Here is a 19,502-nt window from a genome sequence, read left to right on the forward strand (position 1 = left end):
TTGCTGTTTCAATGGAGTGGTGTATATAAAAAGTACATTGTATTAATTGCATTTTATCTGCAAATAAAATGGGATCCAAGCTCAGAGGGGGAGTGCATGCTATTTTAGTATGAGGTCCTTGGTTCAATCCCAAGGTTCTCCACTGAGTATTTGTGTGCCAAATTCACATTACACAACTCCTACTTTCCAGAATGTTAAAATTCTCACAGGAAACAGAGATGTTATTTGTGTGCCAAATTCACATTAGACAACTACTACTTTCCAGAATGTTGATAAATATCTTAAAGCATAGAGTGGCATGGTGGCCAAGCGGTAAGGCGTAGGTCTTGTAAACCGAAGATCATGGGTTCAAATCCCATCCGTGCCTTACTGACAGATAGCTGGTACCATTCTTTCACTGGAGGTCTTTGAAGAAAAAAAAGTTTTCTCAAAATGGCAACCCTGCTATTATATAGTAAGGGCCTCTACGGTAGAGCTAATACTTGAAATGCATGCGCTCTGAAGTTAATCCCCAAATTCTCTGATGAGTATATTTAGTTGTGAAATTAGCTTTTGCACAACTCTACTTTCCAAAATGTTGACATTTTAAGAAGGAAATAGATGTGCTAAGTCATCTGTTTTTGTAAACTGAAGCACATGGGTTCAATCCTAGGTTCAAGCCTTGGTTCAAGCCTTGTTCGACATTTATGGAAGCTAGATGATATTATGGAAATGTACTTTCATTAGAACAGTGTAAAGAATTGTATTGATATGGCCACTACGACCTGTATGCTCTAGTCGGCTGGCCCTCGCTACATATTCGTCGCCAGACCCACTGGTTCCAGGTCATCTTTTTAGTCTATGCTAGGTAAAGCTCCGCCTCATCTCAGCTCACTGGTCACGATAACAACACCCACCCGTAGCACGCGCTCCAGCAGGTATATCTCACTGGTCATCCCCAAAGCCAACACCTCCTTTGGCCGCCTTTCCTTCCAGTTCTCTGCTGACCATGACTGGAACGAATTGCAAAAATCGCAGAAGCTGGAGACATATTTCCCTCACTAACTTTCAGTGTTGCCAACTTAGCGACTTAGTCGCTATATTTAGCAAGTATTCAGACCCCTCTGAATACTTGCAGACATTTTCATTTTACTCACCTTTTGTCTCTTCCACAATGTTATTCCTCACTCCTACAGTGACCATCACAATTGCATGCACATGGACAATTATGCAATTTAGGTGATGACATCATTTAGCAACTTCTAGCGACTTTTAGGACAGCCAATAGCTACTTTCCTTACTGAGGTGTTGGCAACACTGCTAACTTTAAACATCGGCTATTTGAGCAGCTAACTGATCGCTGCAGCTGTACAAAGCCCATCTGTAAATAGCCCACCCAATCTACCTACCTCATCCCCATATTGTTTTAATATACTTTCTGCTCTTTGCACACCAGTATTTCTACTTGCACATCATCATCTGCTCATCTATCACTGCAGTGTTAATTTGCTAAATTGTAAATACTTCGATACTATGGCCTATTTATTGCCTTACCACCATTTGCACGCACTGTATATAGACTTTCTTTTTTTTCTTCTATTGTGTTATTGACTGTACGCTTGTTTATTCCATCTGTAACTCTGTGTTGTTGTTTGTGTTGCGCTGCTTTGCTTTATCTTGGCCAGGTTGCAGTTGAATATGAAAACTTGTTCTCAACTAGCTTACCTGGTTAATAATAGGTGAAATAAAAAAAAATAAGAAACATTTTTTTCTTTCCCAGAAAGGGGATGTAGCTCAGTGGTAGAGCGCATGCTTCGCATGTATGAGGTCCTGGGTTCAATCCCCAGCTTCTCCATTAAAATTTTTGCAATGGCCCATCTCCTACTTTCCAGAATGTTGAAATTCTCAGCAGGAAACAGAGATGTGCTAAATCATTTGCTCTTGTAATCTGAAGAACATGTGTTCAATCCCTGTTCGTACATTTATGGAACAGAAGTGGCATGGTTGCCAACTTCAATTGCATCATTTTCAAAAACTGAAGTTCATGGGTTAGATTAGATGACTGTCCATACTTGCTTGTATTTAGAATTGCTGCTATCATTTCATTGCAGTTTCAATGGAGTGGTGTATATAAAAACTACATTGTATGAATTGCATTTTATCTGCAAATAAAATGGGATCCAAGCTCAGAGGGGGAGTGCATGCTATTTTAGTATGAGGTCCTTGGTTCAATCCCAAGGTTCTCCACTGAGTATTTGTGTGCCAAATTCACATTACACAACTCCTACTTTCCAGAATGTTAAAATTCTCACAGGAAACAGAGATGTTATTTGTGTGCCAAATTCACATTAGACAACTACTACTTTCCAGAATGTTGATAAATATCTTAAAGCATTGAGTGGCATGGTGGCCAAGCGGTAAGGCGTCGGTCTTGTAAACCAAAGATCATGGGTTCAAATCCCATCCGTGCCTTACTGAAAGATAGCTGGTACCATTCTTTCACTGGAGGTCTTTGAAGAAAAAAAAGTTTTCTCAAAATGGCAACCCTGCTATTATATAGTAAGGGCCTCTACGGTAGAGCTAATATTTGAAATGCATGCGCTCTGAAGTTAATCCCCAAATTCTCTGATGAGTATATTTAGTTGTGAAATTAGCTTTTGCACAACTCTACTTTCCAAAATGTTGACATTTTAAGAAGGAAATAGATGTGCTAAGTCATCTGTTTTTGTAAACTGAAGCACATGGGTTCAATCCTAGGTTCAAGCCTTGTTCGACATTTATGGAAGCTAGATGATATTATGGAAATGTACTTTCATTAGAACAGTGTAAAGAATTGTATTGATATGGCCACTACGACCTGTATGCTCTAGTCGGCTGGCCCTCGCTACATATTCGTCGCCAGACCCACTGGTTCCAGGTCATCTTTTTAGTCTATGCTAGGTAAAGCTCCGCCTCATCTCAGCTCACTGGTCACGATAACAACACCCACCCGTAGCACGCGCTCCAGCAGGTATATCTCACTGGTCATCCCCAAAGCCAACACCTCCTTTGGCCGCCTTTCCTTCCAGTTCTCTGCTGACAATGACTGGAACGAATTGCAAAAATCGCTGAAGCTGGAGACATATTTCCCTCACTAACTTTCAGTGTTGCCAACTTAGCGACTTAGTCGCTGTATTTAGCAAGTATTCAGACCCCTCTGAATACTTGCAGACATTTTCATTTTACTCACCTTTTGTCTCTTCCACAATGTTATTCCTCACTCCAACAGTGACCATCACAATTGCATGCACATGGACAATTATGCAATTTAGGTGATGACATCATTTAGCAACTTCTAGCGACTTTTAGGACAGCCAATAGCTACTTTCCTTACTGAGGTGTTGGCAACACTGCTAACTTTAAACATCGGCTATCTGAGCAGTTAACTGATCGCTGCAGCTGTGCAAAGCCCATCTGTAAATAGCCCACCCAATCTACCTACCTCATCCCCATATTGTTTTAATATACTTTCTGCTCTTTGCACACCAGTATTTCTACTTGCACATCATCATCTGCTCATCTATCACTCCAGTGTTAATTTGCTAAATTGTAAATACTTCGATACTATGGCCTATTTATTGCCTTACCACCATTTGCACGCACTGTATATAGACTTTCTTTTTTTTCTTCTATTGTGTTATTGACTGTACGCTTGTTTATTCCATCTGTAACTCTGTGTTGTTGTTTGTGTTGCGCTGCTTTGCTTTATCTTGGCCAGGTCGCAGTTGAATATGAAAACTTGTTCTCAACTAGCTTACCTGGTTAATAATAGGTGAAATTAAAAAAAAAAAGAAACATTTTTTTCTTTCCCAGAAAGGGGATGTAGCTCAGTGGTAGAGCGCATGCATCGCATGTATGAGGTCCTGGGTTCAATCCCCAGCTTCTCCATTAAAATTTTTGCAATGGCCCATCTCCTACTTTCCAGAATGTTGAAATTCTCAGCAGGAAACAGAGATGTGCTAAATCATTTGCTCTTGTAATCTGAAGAACATGTGTTCAATCCCTGTTCGTACATTTATGGAACAGAAGTGGCATGGTTGCCAACTTCAATTGCATCATTTTCAAAAACTGAAGTTCATGGGTTAGATTAGATGACTGTCCATACTTGCTTGTATTTAGAATTGCTGCTATCATTTCATTGCTGTTTCAATGGAGTGGTGTATATAAAAAGTACATTGTATTAATTGCATTTTATCTGCAAATAAAATGGGATCCAAGCTCAGAGGGGGAGTGCATGCTATTTTAGTATGAGGTCCTTGGTTCAATCCCAAGGTTCTCCACTGAGTATTTGTGTGCCAAATTCACATTACACAACTCCTACTTTCCAGAATGTTAAAATTCTCACAGGAAACAGAGATGTTATTTGTGTGCCAAATTCACATTAGACAACTACTACTTTCCAGAATGTTGATAAATATCTTAAAGCATAGAGTGGCATGGTGGCCAAGCGGTAAGGCGTAGGTCTTGTAAACCGAAGATCATGGGTTCAAATCCCATCCGTGCCTTACTGACAGATAGCTGGTACCATTCTTTCACTGGAGGTCTTTGAAGAAAAAAAAGTTTTCTCAAAATGGCAACCCTGCTATTATATAGTAAGGGCCTCTACGGTAGAGCTAATACTTGAAATGCATGCGCTCTGAAGTTAATCCCCAAATTCTCTGATGAGTATATTTAGTTGTGAAATTAGCTTTTGCACAACTCTACTTTCCAAAATGTTGACATTTTAAGAAGGAAATAGATGTGCTAAGTCATCTGTTTTTGTAAACTGAAGCACATGGGTTCAATCCTAGGTTCAAGCCTTGGTTCAAGCCTTGTTCGACATTTATGGAAGCTAGATGATATTATGGAAATGTACTTTCATTAGAACAGTGTAAAGAATTGTATTGATATGGCCACTACGACCTGTATGCTCTAGTCGGCTGGCCCTCGCTACATATTCGTCGCCAGACCCACTGGTTCCAGGTCATCTTTTTAGTCTATGCTAGGTAAAGCTCCGCCTCATCTCAGCTCACTGGTCACGATAACAACACCCACCCGTAGCACGCGCTCCAGCAGGTATATCTCACTGGTCATCCCCAAAGCCAACACCTCCTTTGGCCGCCTTTCCTTCCAGTTCTCTGCTGACCATGACTGGAACGAATTGCAAAAATCGCAGAAGCTGGAGACATATTTCCCTCACTAACTTTCAGTGTTGCCAACTTAGCGACTTAGTCGCTATATTTAGCAAGTATTCAGACCCCTCTGAATACTTGCAGACATTTTCATTTTACTCACCTTTTGTCTCTTCCACAATGTTATTCCTCACTCCTACAGTGACCATCACAATTGCATGCACATGGACAATTATGCAATTTAGGTGATGACATCATTTAGCAACTTCTAGCGACTTTTAGGACAGCCAATAGCTACTTTCCTTACTGAGGTGTTGGCAACACTGCTAACTTTAAACATCGGCTATTTGAGCAGCTAACTGATCGCTGCAGCTGTACAAAGCCCATCTGTAAATAGCCCACCCAATCTACCTACCTCATCCCCATATTGTTTTAATATACTTTCTGCTCTTTGCACACCAGTATTTCTACTTGCACATCATCATCTGCTCATCTATCACTGCAGTGTTAATTTGCTAAATTGTAAATACTTCGATACTATGGCCTATTTATTGCCTTACCACCATTTGCACGCACTGTATATAGACTTTCTTTTTTTTCTTCTATTGTGTTATTGACTGTACGCTTGTTTATTCCATCTGTAACTCTGTGTTGTTGTTTGTGTTGCGCTGCTTTGCTTTATCTTGGCCAGGTTGCAGTTGAATATGAAAACTTGTTCTCAACTAGCTTACCTGGTTAATAATAGGTGAAATAAAAAAAAATAAGAAACATTTTTTTCTTTCCCAGAAAGGGGATGTAGCTCAGTGGTAGAGCGCATGCTTCGCATGTATGAGGTCCTGGGTTCAATCCCCAGCTTCTCCATTAAAATTTTTGCAATGGCCCATCTCCTACTTTCCAGAATGTTGAAATTCTCAGCAGGAAACAGAGATGTGCTAAATCATTTGCTCTTGTAATCTGAAGAACATGTGTTCAATCCCTGTTCGTACATTTATGGAACAGAAGTGGCATGGTTGCCAACTTCAATTGCATCATTTTCAAAAACTGAAGTTCATGGGTTAGATTAGATGACTGTCCATACTTGCTTGTATTTAGAATTGCTGCTATCATTTCATTGCAGTTTCAATGGAGTGGTGTATATAAAAACTACATTGTATGAATTGCATTTTATCTGCAAATAAAATGGGATCCAAGCTCAGAGGGGGAGTGCATGCTATTTTAGTATGAGGTCCTTGGTTCAATCCCAAGGTTCTCCACTGAGTATTTGTGTGCCAAATTCACATTACACAACTCCTACTTTCCAGAATGTTAAAATTCTCACAGGAAACAGAGATGTTATTTGTGTGCCAAATTCACATTAGACAACTACTACTTTCCAGAATGTTGATAAATATCTTAAAGCATTGAGTGGCATGGTGGCCAAGCGGTAAGGCGTCGGTCTTGTAAACCAAAGATCATGGGTTCAAATCCCATCCGTGCCTTACTGAAAGATAGCTGGTACCATTCTTTCACTGGAGGTCTTTGAAGAAAAAAAAGTTTTCTCAAAATGGCAACCCTGCTATTATATAGTAAGGGCCTCTACGGTAGAGCTAATATTTGAAATGCATGCGCTCTGAAGTTAATCCCCAAATTCTCTGATGAGTATATTTAGTTGTGAAATTAGCTTTTGCACAACTCTACTTTCCAAAATGTTGACATTTTAAGAAGGAAATAGATGTGCTAAGTCATCTGTTTTTGTAAACTGAAGCACATGGGTTCAATCCTAGGTTCAAGCCTTGTTCGACATTTATGGAAGCTAGATGATATTATGGAAATGTACTTTCATTAGAACAGTGTAAAGAATTGTATTGATATGGCCACTACGACCTGTATGCTCTAGTCGGCTGGCCCTCGCTACATATTCGTCGCCAGACCCACTGGTTCCAGGTCATCTTTTTAGTCTATGCTAGGTAAAGCTCCGCCTCATCTCAGCTCACTGGTCACGATAACAACACCCACCCGTAGCACGCGCTCCAGCAGGTATATCTCACTGGTCATCCCCAAAGCCAACACCTCCTTTGGCCGCCTTTCCTTCCAGTTCTCTGCTGACAATGACTGGAACGAATTGCAAAAATCGCTGAAGCTGGAGACATATTTCCCTCACTAACTTTCAGTGTTGCCAACTTAGCGACTTAGTCGCTGTATTTAGCAAGTATTCAGACCCCTCTGAATACTTGCAGACATTTTCATTTTACTCACCTTTTGTCTCTTCCACAATGTTATTCCTCACTCCAACAGTGACCATCACAATTGCATGCACATGGACAATTATGCAATTTAGGTGATGACATCATTTAGCAACTTCTAGCGACTTTTAGGACAGCCAATAGCTACTTTCCTTACTGAGGTGTTGGCAACACTGCTAACTTTAAACATCGGCTATCTGAGCAGTTAACTGATCGCTGCAGCTGTGCAAAGCCCATCTGTAAATAGCCCACCCAATCTACCTACCTCATCCCCATATTGTTTTAATATACTTTCTGCTCTTTGCACACCAGTATTTCTACTTGCACATCATCATCTGCTCATCTATCACTCCAGTGTTAATTTGCTAAATTGTAAATACTTCGATACTATGGCCTATTTATTGCCTTACCACCATTTGCACGCACTGTATATAGACTTTCTTTTTTTTCTTCTATTGTGTTATTGACTGTACGCTTGTTTATTCCATCTGTAACTCTGTGTTGTTGTTTGTGTTGCGCTGCTTTGCTTTATCTTGGCCAGGTCGCAGTTGAATATGAAAACTTGTTCTCAACTAGCTTATCTGGTTAATAATAGGTGAAATTAAAAAAAATAAGAAACATTTTTTTCTTTCCCAGAAAGGGGATGTAGCTCAGTGGTAGAGCGCATGCTTCGCATGTATGAGGTCCTGGGTTCAATCCCCAGCTTCTCCATTAAAATGTTTGCAATGGCCCATCTCCTACTTTCCAGAATCTTGAAATTCTCAGCAGGAAACAGAGATGTGCTAAATCATTTGCTCTTGTAATCTGAAGAACATGTGTTCAATCCCTGTTCGTACATTTATGGAACAGAAGTGGCATGGTTGCCAACTTCAATTGCATCATTTTCAAAAACTGAAGTTCATGGGTTAGATTAGATGACTGTCCATACTTGCTTGTATTTAGAATTGCTGCTATCATTTCATTGCAGTTTCAATGGAGTGGTGTATATAAAAAGTACATTGTATTAATTGCATTTTATCTGCAAATAAAATGGGATCCAAGCTCAGAGGGGGAGTGCATGCTATTTTAGTATGAGGTCCTTGGTTCAATCCCAAGGTTCTCCACTGAGTATTTGTGTGCCAAATAAACATTACACAACTCCTACTTTTCAGAATGTTAAAATTCTCACAGGAAACAGAGATGTTATTTGTGTGCCAAATTCACATTACACAACTACTACTTTCCAGAATGTTAATAAATATCTTGCAGCATAGAGTGGCATGGTGGCCAAGCGGTAAGGCGTCGGTCTTGTAAACCGAAGATCATGGGTTCAAATCCCATCTGTACCTTACTGAAAGATAGCTGGTACCATGTGAAGGTTCTTTCACTGGAGGACTTTGAAGAAAAAAAAGTTTTCTCAAAATGGCAACCCTGCTATTATATAGTAAGGGCCTCTACGGTAGAGCTAATACTTGAAATGCATGCGCTCTGAAGTTAATCCCCAAATTCTCTGATGAGTATATTTAGTTGTGAAATTAGCTTTTGCACAACTCTACTTTCCAAAATGTTGACATTTTAAGAAGGAAATAGATGTGCTAAGTCATCTGTTTTTGTAAACTGAAGCACATGGGTTCAATCCTAGGTTCAAGCCTTGGTTCAAGCCTTGTTCGACATTTATGGAAGCTAGATGATATTATGGAAATGTACTTTCATTAGAACAGTGTAAAGAATTGTATTGATATGGCCACTACGACCTGTATGCTCTAGTCGGCTGGCCCTCGCTACATATTCGTCGCCAGACCCACTGGTTCCAGGTCATCTTTTTAGTCTATGCTAGGTAAAGCTCCGCCTCATCTCAGCTCACTGGTCACGATAACAACACCCACCCGTAGCACGCGCTCCAGCAGGTATATCTCACTGGTCATCCCCAAAGACAACACCTCCTTTGGCCGCCTTTCCTTCCAGTTCTCTGCTGACCATGACTGGAACGAATTGCAAAAATCGCAGAAGCTGGAGACATATTTCCCTCACTAACTTTCAGTGTTGCCAACTTAGCGACTTAGTCGCTATATTTAGCAAGTATTCAGACCCCTCTGAATACTTGCAGACATTTTCATTTTACTCACCTTTTGTCTCTTCCACAATGTTATTCCTCACTCCTACAGTGACCATCACAATTGCATGCACATGGACAATTATGCAATTTAGGTGATGACATCATTTAGCAACTTCTAGCGACTTTTAGGACAGCCAATAGCTACTTTCCTTACTGAGGTGTTGGCAACACTGCTAACTTTAAACATCGGCTATTTGAGCAGCTAACTGATCGCTGCAGCTGTACAAAGCCCATCTGTAAATAGCCCACCCAATCTACCTACCTCATCCCCATATTGTTTTAATATACTTTCTGCTCTTTGCACACCAGTATTTCTACTTGCACATCATCATCTGCTCATCTATCACTGCAGTGTTAATTTGCTAAATTGTAAATACTTCGATACTATGGCCTATTTATTGCCTTACCACCATTTGCACGCACTGTATATAGACTTTCTTTTTTTTCTTCTATTGTGTTATTGACTGTACGCTTGTTTATTCCATCTGTAACTCTGTGTTGTTGTTTGTGTTGCGCTGCTTTGCTTTATCTTGGCCAGGTCGCAGTTGAATATGAAAACTTGTTCTCAACTAGCTTACCTGGTTAATAATAGGTGAAATAAAAAAAAATAAGAAACATTTTTTTCTTTCCCAGAAAGGGGATGTAGCTCAGTGGTAGAGCGCATGCTTCGCATGTATGAGGTCCTGGGTTCAATCCCCAGCTTCTCCATTAAAATTTTTGCAATGGCCCATCTCCTACTTTCCAGAATGTTGAAATTCTCAGCAGGAAACAGAGATGTGCTAAATCATTTGCTCTTGTAATCTGAAGAACATGTGTTCAATCCCTGTTCGTACATTTATGGAACAGAAGTGGCATGGTTGCCAACTTCAATTGCATCATTTTCAAAAACTGAAGTTCATGGGTTAGATTAGATGACTGTCCATACTTGCTTGTATTTAGAATTGCTGCTATCATTTCATTGCAGTTTCAATGGAGTGGTGTATATAAAAAGTACATTGTATTAATTGCATTTTATCTGCAAATAAAATGGGATCCAAGCTCAGAGGGGGAGTGCATGCTATTTTAGTATGAGGTCCTTGGTTCAATCCCAAGGTTCTCCACTGAGTATTTGTGTGCCAAATTCACATTACACAACTCCTACTTTCCAGAATGTTAAAATTCTCACAGGAAACAGAGATGTTATTTGTGTGCCAAATTCACATTAGACAACTACTACTTTCCAGAATGTTGATAAATATCTTAAAGCATTGAGTGGCATGGTGGCCAAGCGGTAAGGCGTCGGTCTTGTAAACCGAAGATCATGGGTTCAAATCCCATCCGTGCCTTACTGAAAGATAGCTGGTACCATTCTTTCACTGGAGGTCTTTGAAGAAAAAAAAGTTTTCTCAAAATGGCAACCCTGCTATTATATAGTAAGGGCCTCTACGGTAGAGCTAATATTTGAAATGCATGCGCTCTGAAGTTAATCCCCAAATTCTCTGATGAGTATATTTAGTTGTGAAATTAGCTTTTGCACAACTCTACTTTCCAAAATGTTGACATTTTAAGAAGGAAATAGATGTGCTAAGTCATCTGTTTTTGTAAACTGAAGCACATGGGTTCAATCCTAGGTTCAAGCCTTGTTCGACATTTATGGAAGCTAGATGATATTATGGAAATGTACTTTCATTAGAACAGTGTAAAGAATTGTATTGATATGGCCACTACGACCTGTATGCTCTAGTCGGCTGGCCCTCGCTACATATTCGTCGCCAGACCCACTGGTTCCAGGTCATCTTTTTAGTCTATGCTAGGTAAAGCTCCGCCTCATCTCAGCTCACTGGTCACGATAACAACACCCACCCGTAGCACGCGCTCCAGCAGGTATATCTCACTGGTCATCCCCAAAGCCAACACCTCCTTTGGCCGCCTTTCCTTCCAGTTCTCTGCTGACAATGACTGGAACGAATTGCAAAAATCGCTGAAGCTGGAGACATATTTCCCTCACTAACTTTCAGTGTTGCCAACTTAGCGACTTAGTCGCTGTATTTAGCAAGTATTCAGACCCCTCTGAATACTTGCAGACATTTTCATTTTACTCACCTTTTGTCTCTTCCACAATGTTATTCCTCACTCCAACAGTGACCATCACAATTGCATGCACATGGACAATTATGCAATTTAGGTGATGACATCATTTAGCAACTTCTAGCGACTTTTAGGACAGCCAATAGCTACTTTCCTTACTGAGGTGTTGGCAACACTGCTAACTTTAAACATCGGCTATCTGAGCAGTTAACTGATCGCTGCAGCTGTGCAAAGCCCATCTGTAAATAGCCCACCCAATCTACCTACCTCATCCCCATATTGTTTTAATATACTTTCTGCTCTTTGCACACCAGTATTTCTACTTGCACATCATCATCTGCTCATCTATCACTCCAGTGTTAATTTGCTAAATTGTAAATACTTCGATACTATGGCCTATTTATTGCCTTACCACCATTTGCACGCACTGTATATAGACTTTCTTTTTTTTCTTCTATTGTGTTATTGACTGTACGCTTGTTTATTCCATCTGTAACTCTGTGTTGTTGTTTGTGTTGCGCTGCTTTGCTTTATCTTGGCCAGGTCGCAGTTGAATATGAAAACTTGTTCTCAACTAGCTTATCTGGTTAATAATAGGTGAAATTAAAAAAAATAAGAAACATTTTTTTCTTTCCCAGAAAGGGGATGTAGCTCAGTGGTAGAGCGCATGCTTCGCATGTATGAGGTCCTGGGTTCAATCCCCAGCTTCTCCATTAAAATGTTTGCAATGGCCCATCTCCTACTTTCCAGGATCTTGAAATTCTCAGCAGGAAACAGAGATGTGCTAAATCATTTGCTCTTGTAATCTGAAGAACATGTGTTCAATCCCTGTTCGTACATTTATGGAACAGAAGTGGCATGGTTGCCAACTTCAATTGAATCATTTTCAAAAACTGAAGTTCATGGGTTAGATGACTGTCCATATACTTGCTTGTATTTAGAATTGCTGCTATCATTTCATTGCAGTTTCAATGGAGTGGTGTATATAAAAAGTACATTGTATTAATTGCATTTTATCTGCAAATAAAATGGGATCCAAGCTCAGAAGGGGAGTGCATGCTATTTTAGTATGAGGTCCTTGGTTCAATCCCAAGGTTCTCCACTGAGTATTTGTGTGCCAAATTCACATTACACAACTCCTACTTTTCAGAATGTTAAAATTCTCACAGGAAACAGAGATGTTATTTGTGTGCCATATTCACATTACACAACTACTACTTTCCAGAATGTTGATAAATATCTTGCAGCATAAATATCTTGGCATGGTGGCCAAGCGGTAAGGCGTCGGTCTTGTAAACCGAAGATCATGGGTTCAAATCCCATCCGTACCTTACTGAAAGATAGCTGGTACCATGGGAAGGTTCTTTCACTGGAGGACTTTGAAGAAAATTTTTTTTTCTCAAAATGGCAACCCTGCTATTATATAGTAAGGGCCTCTACGGTAGAGCTAATACTTGAAATGCATGCGCTCTGAAGTTAATCCCCAAATCCCCGCCTTTCCTTCCAGTTCTCTGCTGACCATGACTGGAACGAATTGCAAAAATCGCAGAAGCTGGAGACATATTTCCCTCACTAACTTTCAGTGTTGCCAACTTAGCGACTTAGTCGCTATATTTAGCAAGTATTCAGACCCCTCTGAATACTTGCAGACATTTTCATTTTACTCACCTTTTGTCTCTTCCACAATGTTATTCCTCACTCCTACAGTGACCATCACAATTGCATGCACATGGACAATTATGCAATTTAGGTGATGACATCATTTAGCAACTTCTAGCGACTTTTAGGACAGCCAATAGCTACTTTCCTTACTGAGGTGTTGGCAACACTGCTAACTTTAAACATCGGCTATTTGAGCAGCTAACTGATCGCTGCAGCTGTACAAAGCCCATCTGTAAATAGCCCACCCAATCTACCTACCTCATCCCCATATTGTTTTAATATACTTTCTGCTCTTTGCACACCAGTATTTCTACTTGCACATCATCATCTGCTCATCTATCACTGCAGTGTTAATTTGCTAAATTGTAAATACTTCGATACTATGGCCTATTTATTGCCTTACCACCATTTGCACGCACTGTATATAGACTTTCTTTTTTTTCTTCTATTGTGTTATTGACTGTACGCTTGTTTATTCCATCTGTAACTCTGTGTTGTTGTTTGTGTTGCGCTGCTTTGCTTTATCTTGGCCAGGTCGCAGTTGAATATGAAAACTTGTTCTCAACTAGCTTACCTGGTTAATAATAGGTGAAATTAAAAAAAATAAGAAACATTTTTTTCTTTCCCAGAAAGGGGATGTAGCTCAGTGGTAGAGCGCATGCTTCGCATGTATGAGGTCCTGGGTTCAATCCCCAGCTTCTCCATTAAAATTTTTGCAATGGCCCATCTCCTACTTTCCAGAATCTTGAAATTCTCAGCAGGAAACAGAGATGTGCTAAATCATTTGCTCTTGTAATCTGAAGAACATGTGTTCAATCCCTGTTCGTACATTTATGGAACAGAAGTGGCATGGTTGCCAACTTCAATTGCATCATTTTCAAAAACTGAAGTTCATGGGTTAGATGACTGTCCATACTTGCTTGTATTTAGAATTGCTGCTATCATTTCATTGCAGTTTCAATGGAGTGGTGTATATAAAAAGTACATTGTATTAATTGCATTTTATCTGCAAATAAAATGGGATCCAAGCTCAGAGGGGGAGTGCATGCTATTTTAGTATGAGGTCCTTGGTTCAATCCCAAGGTTCTCCACTGAGTATTTGTGTGCCAAATAAACATTACACAACTCCTACTTTTCAGAATGTTAAAATTCTCACAGGAAACAGAGATGTTATTTGTGTGCCAAATTCACATTACACAACTACTACTTTCCAGAATGTTAATAAATATCTTGCAGCATAGAGTGGCATGGTGGCCAAGCGGTAAGGCGTCGGTCTTGTAAACCGAAGATCATGGGTTCAAATCCCATCCGTGCCTTACTGAAAGATAGCTGGTACCATTCTTTCACTGGAGGTCTTTGAAGAAAAAAAAGTTTTCTCAAAATGGCAACCCTGCTATTATATAGTAAGGGCCTCTACGGTAGAGCTAATATTTGAAATGCATGCGCTCTGAAGTTAATCCCCAAATTCTCTGATGAGTATATTTAGTTGTGAAATTAGCTTTTGCACAACTCTACTTTCCAAAATGTTGACATTTTAAGAAGGAAATAGATGTGCTAAGTCATCTGTTTTTGTAAACTGAAGCACATGGGTTCAATCCTGGGTTCAAGCCTTGTTCGACATTTATGGAAGCTAGATGATATTATGGAAATGTACTTTCATTAGAACAGTGTAAAGAATTGTATTGATATGGCCACTACGACCTGTATGCTCTAGTCGGCTGGCCCTCGCTACATATTCGTTGCCAGACCCACTGGTTCCAGGTCATCTTTTTAGTCTATGCTAGGTAAAGCTCCGCCTCATCTCAGCTCACTGGTCACGATAACAACACCCACCCGTAGCACGCGCTCCAGCAGGTATATCTCACTGGTCATCCCCAAAGCCAACACCTCCTTTGGCCGCCTTTCCTTCCAGTTCTCTGCTGACAATGACTGGAACGAATTGCAAAAATCGCAGAAGCTGGAGACATATTTCCCTCACTAACTTTCAGTGTTGCCAACTTAGCGACTTAGTCGCTGTATTTAGCAAGTATTCAGACCCCTCTGAATACTTGCAGACATTTTCATTTTACTCACCTTTTGTCTCTTCCACAATGTTATTCCTCACTCCAACAGTGACCATCACAATTGCATGCACATGGACAATTATGCAATTTAGGTGATGACATCATTTAGCAACTTCTAGCGACTTATAGGACAGCCAATAGCTACTTTCCTTACTGAGGTGTTGGCAACACTGCTAACTTTAAACATCGGCTATCTGAGCAGCTAACTGATCGCTGCAGCTGTGCAAAGCCCATCTGTAAATAGCCCACCCAATCTACCTACCTCATCCCCATATTGTTTTAATATACTTTCTGCTCTTTGCACACCAGTATTTCTACTTGCACATCATCATCTGCTCATCTATCACTCCAGTGTTAATTTGCTAAATTGTAAATACTTCGATACTATGGCCTATTTATTGCCTTACCACCATTTGCACGCACTGTATATAGACTTTCTTTTTTTTCTTCTATTGTGTTATTGACTGTACGCTTGTTTATTCCATCTGTAACTCTGTGTTGTTGTTTGTGTTGCGCTGCTTTGCTTTATCTTGGCCAGGTCGCAGTTGAATATGAAAACTTGTTCTCAACTAGCTTACCTGGTTAATAATAGGTGAAATTAAAAAAAATAAGAAACATTTTTTTCTTTCCCAGAAAGGGGATGTAGCTCAGTGGTAGAGCGCATGCTTCGCATGTATGAGGTCCTGGGTTCAATCCCCAGCTTCTCCATTAAAATTTTTGCAATGGCCCATCTCCTACTTTCCAGAATGTTGAAATTCTCAGCAGGAAACAGAGATGTGCTAAATCATTTGCTCTTGTAATCTGAAGAACATGTGTTCAATCCCTGTTCGTACATTTATGGAACAGAAGTGGCATGGTTGCCAACTTCAATTGCATCATTTTCAAAAACTGAAGTTCATGGGTTAGATTAGATGACTGTCCATACTTGCTTGTATTTAGAATTGCTGCTATCATTTCATTGCAGTTTCAATGGAGTGGTGTATATAAAAAGTACATTGTATTAATTGCATTTTATCTGCAAATAAAATGGGATCCAAGCTCAGAGGGGGAGTGCATGCTATTTTAGTATGAGGTCCTTGGTTCAATCCCAAGGTTCTCCACTGAGTATTTGTGTGCCAAATTCACATTACACAACTCCTACTTTCCAGAATGTTAAAATTCTCACAGGAAACAGAGATGTTATTTGTGTGCCAAATTCACATTACACAACTACTACTTTCCAGAATGTTGATAAATATCTTGCAGCATAGAGTGGCATGGTGGCCAAGCGGTAAGGCGTTGGTCTTGTAAACCGAAGATCATGGGTTCAAATCCCATCCGTGCCTTACTGAAAGATAGCTGGTACCATTCTTTCACTGGAGGTCTTTGAAGAAAAAAAAGTTTTCTCAAAATGGCAACCCTGCTATTATATAGTAAGGGCCTCTACGGTAGAGCTAATACTTGAAATGCATGCGCTCTGAAGTTAATCCCCAAATTCTCTGATGAGTATATTTAGTTGTGAAATTAGCTTTTGCACAACTCTACTTTCCAAAATGTTGACATTTTAAGAAGGAAATAGATGTGCTAAGTCATCTGTTTTTGTAAACTGAAGCACATGGGTTCAATCCTGGGTTCAAGCCTTGTTCGACATTTATGGAAGCTAGATGATATTATGGAAATGTACTTTCATTAGAACAGTGTAAAGAATTGTATTGATATGGCCACTACGACCTGTATGCTCTAGTCGGCTGGCCCTCGCTACATATTCGTTGCCAGACCCACTGGTTCCAGGTCATCTTTTTAGTCTATGCTAGGTAAAGCTCCGCCTCATCTCAGCTCACTGGTCACGATAACAACACCTACCCGTAGCACGCGCTCCAGCAGGTATATCTCACTGGTCATCCCCAAAGCCAACACCTCCTTTGGCCGCCTTTCCTTCCAGTTCTCTGCTGACAATGACTGGAACGAATTGCAAAAATCGCAGAAGCTGGAGACATATTTCCCTCACTAACTTTCAGTGTTGCCAACTTAGCGACTTAGTCGCTGTATTTAGCAAGTATTCAGACCCCTCTGAATACTTGCAGACATTTTCATTTTACTCACCTTATGTCTCTTCCACAATGTTATTCCTCACTCCAACAGTGACCATCACAATTGCATGCACATGGACAATTATGCAATTTTACCTGGTTAATAATAGGTGAAATAAAAAAAAATAAGAAACATTTTCTTCTTTCCCAGAAAGGGGATGTAGCTCAGTGGTAGAGCGCATGCTTTGCTTGTATGAGGTCCTGGGTTCAATCCCCAGCTTCTCCATTAAAATTTTTGCAATGGCCCATCTCCTACTTTCCAGAATGTTGAAATTCTCAGCAGGAAACAGAGATGTGCTAAATCATTTGCTCTTGTAATCTGAAGAACATGTGTTCAATCCCTGTTCGTACATTTATGGAACAGAAGTGGCATGGTTGCCAACTTCAATTGCATCATTTTCAAAAACTGAAGTTCATGGGTTAGATGACTGTCCATACTTGCTTGTATTTAGAATTGCTGCTATCATTTCATTGCAGTTTCAATGGAGTGGTGTATATAAAAAGTACATTGTATTAATTGCATTTTATCTGCAAATAAAATGGGATCCAAGCTCAGAGGGGGAGTGCATGCTATTTTAGTATGAGGTCCTTGGTTCAATCCCAAGGTTCTCCACTGAGTATTTGTGTGCCAAATAAACATTACACAACTCCTACTTTTCAGAATGTTAAAATTCTCACAGGAAACAGAGATGTTATTTGTGTGCCAAATTCACATTACACAACTACTACTTTCCAGAATGTTGATAAATATCTTGCAGCATAGAGTGGCATCGTGGCCAAGCGGTAAGGCGTTGGTCTTGTAAACCGAAGATCATGGGTTCAAATCCCATCCGTACCTTACTGAAAGATAGCTGGTACCATGGGAAGGTTCTTTCACTGGAGGACTTTGAAGAAAAAAAAGTTTTCTCAAAATGGCAACCCTGCTATTATATAGTAAGGGCCTCTACGGTAGAGCTAATACTTGAAATGCATGCGCTCTGAAGTTAATCCCCAAATTCTCTGATGAGTATATTTAGTTGTGAAATTAGCTTTTGCACAACTCTACTTTCCAGAATGTTGACATTTTAAGAAGGAAATAGATGTGCTAAGTCATCTATTTTTGTAAACTGAAGCACATGGGTTCAATCCTAGGTTCAAGCCTTGTTCGACATTTATGGAAGCTAGATGATATTATGGAAATGTACTTTCATTAGAACAGTGTAAAGAATTGTATTGATATGGCCACTACGACCTGTATGCTCTAGTCGGCTGGCCCTCGCTACATATTCGTCGCCAGACCCACTGGTTCCAGGTCATCTTTTTAGTCTATGCTAGGTAAAGCTCCGCCTCATCTCAGCTCACTGGTCACGATAACAACACCCACCCGTAGCACGCGCTCCAGCAGGTATATCTCACTGGTCATCCCCAAAGCCAACACCTCCTTTGGCCGCCTTTCCTTCCAGTTCTCTGCTGACAATGACTGGAACGAATTGCAAAAATCGCAGAAGCTGGAGACATATTTCCCTCACTAACTTTCAGTGTTGCCAACTTAGCGACTTAGTCGCTATATTTAGCAAGTATTCAGACCCCTCTGAATACTTGCAGACATTTTCATTTTACTCACCTTTTGTCTCTTCCACAATGTTATTCCTCACTCCTACAGTGACCATCACAATTGCATGCACATGGACAATTATGCAATTTAGGTGATGACATCATTTAGCAACTTCTAGCGACTTTTAGGACAGCCAATAGCTACTTTCCTTACTGAGGTGTTGGCAACACTGCTAACTTTAAACATCGGCTATTTGAGCAGCTAACTGATCGCTGCAGCTGTACAAAGCCCATCTGTAAATAGCCCACCCAATCTACCTACCTCATCCCCATATTGTTTTAATATACTTTCTGCTCTTTGCACACCAGTATTTCTACTTGCACATCATCATCTGCTCATCTATCACTGCAGTGTTAATTTGCTAAATTGTAAATACTTCGATACTATGGCCTATTTATTGCCTTACCACCATTTGCACGCACTGTATATAGACTTTCTTTTTTTTCTTCTATTGTGTTATTGACTGTACGCTTGTTTATTCCATCTGTAACTCTGTGTGGCCAGGTCGCAGTTGAATATGAAAACTTGTTCTCAACTAGCTTACCTGGTTAATTATAGGTGAAATAAAAAAAAATAAGAAACATTTTTTTCTTTCCCAGAA

At 40.0% G+C, this 19,502-nt stretch overlaps 18 non-coding genes across 18 annotated transcripts; all 18 read left to right on the top strand.

Annotated features, from left to right (window-relative positions):
* The first annotated feature begins 295 nt into the window (after positions 1-295).
* trnat-ugu lies at positions 296-367 on the top strand. The gene has a single exon. It is a non-coding gene; the product is annotated as a tRNA-Thr (tRNA).
* A 1,395-nt stretch (positions 368-1,762) lies between these two features.
* Positions 1,763-1,834, top strand: trnaa-cgc. The gene has a single exon. It is a non-coding gene; the product is annotated as a tRNA-Ala (tRNA).
* Positions 1,835-2,379: 545 nt separating this feature from the next.
* Positions 2,380-2,451, top strand: trnat-ugu. The gene has a single exon. It is a non-coding gene; the product is annotated as a tRNA-Thr (tRNA).
* Positions 2,452-3,834: 1,383 nt separating this feature from the next.
* Positions 3,835-3,906, top strand: trnaa-cgc. The gene has a single exon. It is a non-coding gene; the product is annotated as a tRNA-Ala (tRNA).
* A 545-nt stretch (positions 3,907-4,451) lies between these two features.
* On the top strand, positions 4,452-4,523 carry trnat-ugu. The gene has a single exon. It is a non-coding gene; the product is annotated as a tRNA-Thr (tRNA).
* Positions 4,524-5,918: 1,395 nt separating this feature from the next.
* Positions 5,919-5,990, top strand: trnaa-cgc. Its single transcript has one exon. It is a non-coding gene; the product is annotated as a tRNA-Ala (tRNA).
* A 545-nt stretch (positions 5,991-6,535) lies between these two features.
* trnat-ugu lies at positions 6,536-6,607 on the top strand. The gene has a single exon. It is a non-coding gene; the product is annotated as a tRNA-Thr (tRNA).
* A 1,383-nt stretch (positions 6,608-7,990) lies between these two features.
* trnaa-cgc lies at positions 7,991-8,062 on the top strand. The gene has a single exon. It is a non-coding gene; the product is annotated as a tRNA-Ala (tRNA).
* A 545-nt stretch (positions 8,063-8,607) lies between these two features.
* trnat-ugu lies at positions 8,608-8,679 on the top strand. The gene has a single exon. It is a non-coding gene; the product is annotated as a tRNA-Thr (tRNA).
* A 1,403-nt stretch (positions 8,680-10,082) lies between these two features.
* trnaa-cgc lies at positions 10,083-10,154 on the top strand. The gene has a single exon. It is a non-coding gene; the product is annotated as a tRNA-Ala (tRNA).
* A 545-nt stretch (positions 10,155-10,699) lies between these two features.
* On the top strand, positions 10,700-10,771 carry trnat-ugu. Its single transcript has one exon. It is a non-coding gene; the product is annotated as a tRNA-Thr (tRNA).
* A 1,383-nt stretch (positions 10,772-12,154) lies between these two features.
* Positions 12,155-12,226, top strand: trnaa-cgc. Its single transcript has one exon. It is a non-coding gene; the product is annotated as a tRNA-Ala (tRNA).
* Positions 12,227-12,772: 546 nt separating this feature from the next.
* trnat-ugu lies at positions 12,773-12,844 on the top strand. Its single transcript has one exon. It is a non-coding gene; the product is annotated as a tRNA-Thr (tRNA).
* Positions 12,845-13,807: 963 nt separating this feature from the next.
* trnaa-cgc lies at positions 13,808-13,879 on the top strand. Its single transcript has one exon. It is a non-coding gene; the product is annotated as a tRNA-Ala (tRNA).
* Positions 13,880-14,419: 540 nt separating this feature from the next.
* On the top strand, positions 14,420-14,491 carry trnat-ugu. The gene has a single exon. It is a non-coding gene; the product is annotated as a tRNA-Thr (tRNA).
* Positions 14,492-15,874: 1,383 nt separating this feature from the next.
* Positions 15,875-15,946, top strand: trnaa-cgc. The gene has a single exon. It is a non-coding gene; the product is annotated as a tRNA-Ala (tRNA).
* A 545-nt stretch (positions 15,947-16,491) lies between these two features.
* On the top strand, positions 16,492-16,563 carry trnat-ugu. The gene has a single exon. It is a non-coding gene; the product is annotated as a tRNA-Thr (tRNA).
* Positions 16,564-17,461: 898 nt separating this feature from the next.
* Positions 17,462-17,533, top strand: trnaa-ugc. The gene has a single exon. It is a non-coding gene; the product is annotated as a tRNA-Ala (tRNA).
* The last annotated feature ends 1,969 nt before the right edge of the window (positions 17,534-19,502 follow it).

This window comes from Oncorhynchus mykiss, unplaced genomic scaffold, assembly GCF_013265735.2.
Source record: "Oncorhynchus mykiss isolate Arlee unplaced genomic scaffold, USDA_OmykA_1.1 un_scaffold_156, whole genome shotgun sequence".
Classification (NCBI taxonomy): Eukaryota; Metazoa; Chordata; class Actinopteri; order Salmoniformes; family Salmonidae; genus Oncorhynchus; species Oncorhynchus mykiss.